Consider the following 5,396-nt stretch of genomic DNA (forward strand, 5'->3'; position numbering starts at 1 on the left):
GTAAGGTGCATTGCATTTTAATAGCAGCCTCTTCCAGAACCTTTAAATGTAGGTCAACATCACTTTGAAACATCAGGCCAAGTGAGAGGAGGACAGGCCAGGGAGAAGACAAGGCAGGCTGATGCAGAAGATAGGGGAGGGGGAACTCATTCACTCATGCCACTGGTATTTACTGAGGAGCCGCTTACGCATTGGGTAGGCTTTGCAGTTGGATACCTGAATTTAAATTCCAAAATCACCACTCACTAGCTGCAACGGTGAGCAATTTCACTTCTCTGAGCTTCACTCAGTCTCTTCAGATACAAACAAGAAAATAATGCCTACTCCACAGTTATAAAATCAAATGAGGTGAGAACAGTGCTTATAGGCACTCAACAAAGGTAATTGCCCCCAAAAGGTAAGTCCTTGTAATTATCCTCAAAATAGTGTCTACTCTGACTTCCTAAATGACTAGTTCCTAGCTTGTTAAGACAGAGATCTCCAAGGCTTATTATCACCCTCGGTGGAGGCAGACCTGCCAAAGAATCACCCCAGACTGGTAATCTTTTGTTCCACTGCACTTAGTAAAATAAAGGGCATTATCAGCCCAAGTAAGACATGTGTTAGGGCGCCACATTCGAAGGACAGTTATCAAGTACTTTCTGTGTTAGGTATACTTCCAGGATACAGAATGAGTATCTCACGGGCTTAGTACTATCTTCAAGGAGCTTACAGGCTAGCAAAGGTTCTGTTCACAGAAGTCAGTGATTTCCTTCCCTCTGTTCCCTGGCCACAGGGTGCCGCCTGACTGTAAATATCATGCTCACCATTTTTAGGGGAACCAGGCAAGTGGAGTCTGAAAACTCCAGGTAAATTCATTTCTACCAGTGAGACACATGTTCTGACTATTTCATCAACAACTTCCCTCTGTCCTAGAGGTGGAAGAGAGGTTAGTCCCAAGGGGCTAAGCTATCTTCTCATATAAAGCAGTTAAAACTACCGCCCTCCCTAAGCATTAAACTAGTTATCGTAACTCCTTCCCATTTTACACAATGAGATACTGCACAGTACGTCCACTTCACGTTTCTCCTTCACAGAGGGTGTGTTTTCACTCAGCCATCACACTTTCACCCCTGGCGACCAGAAGTTCAGTTCACTGTCATGAGATGTGAGCAAAGCTACTCAACTCAAAAACAGAATTTAAATGCAAAGATATCTTTGTCCGAGCATTATTTTATAACTGCCAACCCTAGAAACCGCAGGTCACAAAAACTGGTAATGGATACAGCAGACGGGTAGTGAATGGGGGGATTAGGGGACATCCCAGGAGGAAATCAAGAAGGGCATGAGGAGGGAGGGGGCTGCTGTAGCGGCACAGGCCAGGGACCCATGGACTCCAGTGACCAACGGAGAGATATGAGGGTGGGAGAGAGCCTTACGGGGAAAGGTGTCCAGGCATCAGACTTGCTTCTGTGAATCACTGAGTAACTACGAGGCAGTTACCTAACTTACTGAGAGCAGAATGAGCAACTGGCTGAAGTGAATTATGGATGTCAAGCATCAGTGTTAATAAACATTTCTTTAAGGGAAGGGCCAGGGCTGGCTCTCAGTCTCTCAGGTGGGAACTGACTACTTCTCATCTCCTTATCTAGGAATCAGGTAGCTTCTGCTCCGGACAGGGTATTCGAAGTGACAGATGCTGAACTAAAGGATGTAGAGGAGGCCGAAGGAGAGGAAACTGATAACTACCAGGACATGTATGTGTTGTGATGGTCGATTTTACATTCAACTTGACCGAGCCAAGGGATGCCCAGATAGCTGGTAAAACCTTATTTCTGGGCGTCTGTCAGGGTGTTTCCAGAAGAAATTAGCATTTAATCAGAGACTGATTAAAGAAGATCACCCTCACCGATGTGGGTGGGCTTCATCCAATCCGCTGAGGGCCTGAATAGAACAAAAAGGCAGAGGAAGGGAGAATTTGCTCTTTCTCTGAGCTGGGACATCCACCTCTGCCCGTGGACATTGGTGCTCCTGGTTCCTGGGGCTTTGGACTTGTAATGAATTACACCGCTGCTTTCTTGGTTTTCTAGCTTGCAGGTGGCAGATCGTGGGACTTCTTGGCCTGTATAATTGCATGAGTTAATTCCTATGATAAATCTCCCCTTCTATATCTCTAAATATCCTGTTTCTCTGGAAAGCCCTAATGCACGTGTTCACCATCCCCTAAGAATTCCTGGTGCTCACTGTGCACTTCATGTCCTTTCAAAAACTACACGCTTTAATTTGGGGAAGAAACCCTCTAGATCTAGTAGAAGAGGGTAACCTGCTTTGCCTTTAGTGTGTCTCCATGCTAACAAGCAGGCCTGAGGACTGCAGTGTAACCTATGGGCTGGAGAAGAGAGGGCAGCCTCGGATCACACGAGCATGTCCATGGCTACAACTTCCTATCTCACTTTAGGACACTGTCCCCAGTTATGCCAACCTCCAGGGAAGGATGACACCTTAGGTTTTCTATATCACTGACATCCTAAGTATGACTAAAAATCAGAAGCAAGACTTTATGAAGGGGAGGGTCGCTGGGGGTAAGGTGACAAAGCTCCAAGACTGCTTAGGAGAGGCCGAAAGTGCTGGTGCGGGATCACAGTCACATATTTTGTATACGGTTTTAAGGTCAACTTGCTCTTGCTAGTGAGTTTTCAATAGCCTTGTCTTTTTCAGACCCACCTTTTGCCAGCATTTTAATTCAAATGTAAAGGCCCAAACACACACACACTTAGATTTTCCCTCTCTCCCTCTCCTCAGTAACTTCTGAACATTTCTGCTTTATATCTATGTGAAGTTTGGTAAAAATACTTTTTCCCTCTTGAATTTATTCTCAGCCTCCTTCAAACAGGCATTTCATCACTTTCTTTACAAGTCTTGACACAGTACCTGAGTGAAGGTCATTGTCTTCTCTTCAGTTCCTAATGAGTCTATGGCATTTTGCTCAGTCTTAACAAATATGTGATTGCCTGGTGACTATGTAAGTAAACTGCTCAACAGTCCTAACACACAGGCACCGAGGCCTCAGAAACCCTTTATGCAGAAGGCATGTTTTATGTTGGTGATAATTGGTATGTTCTCTTGAATCTTCTCACTGGGCAACCCTTCAACATTTAAGTGTGGATTGATTACTAAAAATGGTCAAAATTCATTCAAAATCAAGTCTAGTGCTCATGCAGAATAATAGTGGTTTTTCTAAATGGAACAAATAAGGTATTAAACCCGTGTATTATTGTTAAATCTGAGCTGGTAATGACGTCAGTCGTCACCAGGGTCCCTTTTTGTTCTTCAGCAACTGCCCTACCAGAGAGGAGCTGGCCTCCCCACATGGAGCTCAGGAACGGCTGCAGCGCAGGCACCATTCCCACCTGCTCATCCAGCCTCCTGTCTGTGGTTTTTATACCAGGTTTCTGGACAGAGCCTGTGGCGGCGGCACAGCTTAAATGAAGCCGGCTTTTCCCACTGCCTCTGAATCAGTCAGACCCTTTTCAACAACCATTCCCATAGCCTTACTTCCTTCAGAGTCCGGCCTTTAGAATCAAATTATGACTTCCCATTGTGGAGTCCAAGACCCTTTATTAATCTCCAATCAACAGTGCCCTATTCCAGAAAAGCAGGCTAACTGGTCATTTCCAGCCCAATAATTCATTTCTCTTTCTATGACCTTCTAAACTTGCAGGCACATGAAAAATCACTTGGGGAAACTTTAAAAAACAAAACATCTAGGCCCCATCCCAGATGAATTCAATCACGCCAGGGTGGGCCCCCAACATAAATAGTTTTTTAAGCTCCCCAAGTTATTCTAATGTTCAGCTAAGAACAAGGCAGTGTGAGAAAGGCCCCCTGCTGTTCTCAGAGCCTTGTCTCAGCCCCACGAGGTCTCCCTGTGGACATGAACATCCCAAACTGTTACTTACTAATAATAAACTATGATTGATTTAACTGTTCTTGTTTGTTGTTTTTATCATGCTGTTTACTCATTGAGGCTGGCTTGCAGTTATTTTTTTTAATATAATTTTTTAAAACTATAAACTCGAGAACAGATTTGACGTACATAGCTTTATGTACAGCCTTCATTTTGAATTCTGCTTGTTCAAACCAATCTCTCTGGTAATGTGCCTGCCTTTTCAACTTGTTATAATTCCTCATATACATAAAACTGGTTATCTTGCCTAAGTTGCTGGGAGAAGTCAATACATTATATAGGTCACATTATATATGTCAACCTGGTATTTTCTGCATCAAACTTTTGTTTTCAGTCTCTGCCCTTATGTACCTCTGTTCTCTCACTGTGTCCCAAGCTGTAATCTCAGGCTAGCTTCCCCCCCAGCACAGGCAAGCAAATGGGAAGTGAAGAAACGACCACTGCCCAGTCTTGGATGAAGAGAAGCATCATTTAAGAAACATCCAGGAAACTGTTTTAACTGATCAACAAGTAATTCTCCTGCACCTACTATATCAACACTTTCTTCTTAGGTTTGCAATACGTTTCAACGTACTTTTTAAGCCCTCCTTCCCTCATCTGAGTCTCACACCACTAGGTAAACTTGGGAAAGTATGTATTATCCTCACACTATGGATGAGAAAACACCAAAGCAAGATTACAACTCTGGCCTCCTGACCTCCTTTCCAGGACCTCTTTCATTACAATAATCCTCATTCTTATAAAAGCATTAAAAGTGCTACACACAAAATGTTTTACATTACACAAAATTTACATGAAAAAGTAAGCACGGAATGACCCCAGCACCCTGGAACAACCATTGATATTTTGGTGTGTTTTCCTATGCTTAAAAAATGCAATCAAACACATACTGTGTATTTACAACAAAATTTTATAGTTTTGCTAGGATTTTGTAGTTTGTGTGGCTTTGGAGGAAGTCTGATATGGTGAGAATGAGACTCTTTGTTCCGTAATAATGCATACCCCTCCAAGGGGAGCATTCTGCTGTGTCAAAGCACTCACTCACTAGGGCTGAATCTGGGGAGAAACCAGACAAAGGAAACAGGACCAGGAAGTAAAATCTTAAATTCTATGATTTTAGAGTTGGAAGGGACCTTACATTACCACCTTGTTCAATCTGCCCGCTAGAATTAGGAAAATGAGATCTACACAAATTAAGCGGCTTGCTCCACATCAAGTCGGTAGCGAACGTTAAGCTAAGCCCACAACTGTTTTTAACCCCTACTCAGGTGGTCTTCCCACTGTACAGGGATTTGTCAAGCACCCACGTCCCCAACAGCACGTGGCACCGTGAAGAATACAGAGTAAGACGTGGCCTCAGTTTTTGGGTAGCTTAATTTTTAAACCAGCTTCGAGACTTTATAGTAAATGCTGGCTTTGCTAACAACAAACACAAAGCCACATAGCCCAG

This window comes from Camelus dromedarius, chromosome 7 (genome assembly GCF_036321535.1).
Source record: "Camelus dromedarius isolate mCamDro1 chromosome 7, mCamDro1.pat, whole genome shotgun sequence".
Classification (NCBI taxonomy): Eukaryota; Metazoa; Chordata; class Mammalia; order Artiodactyla; family Camelidae; genus Camelus; species Camelus dromedarius.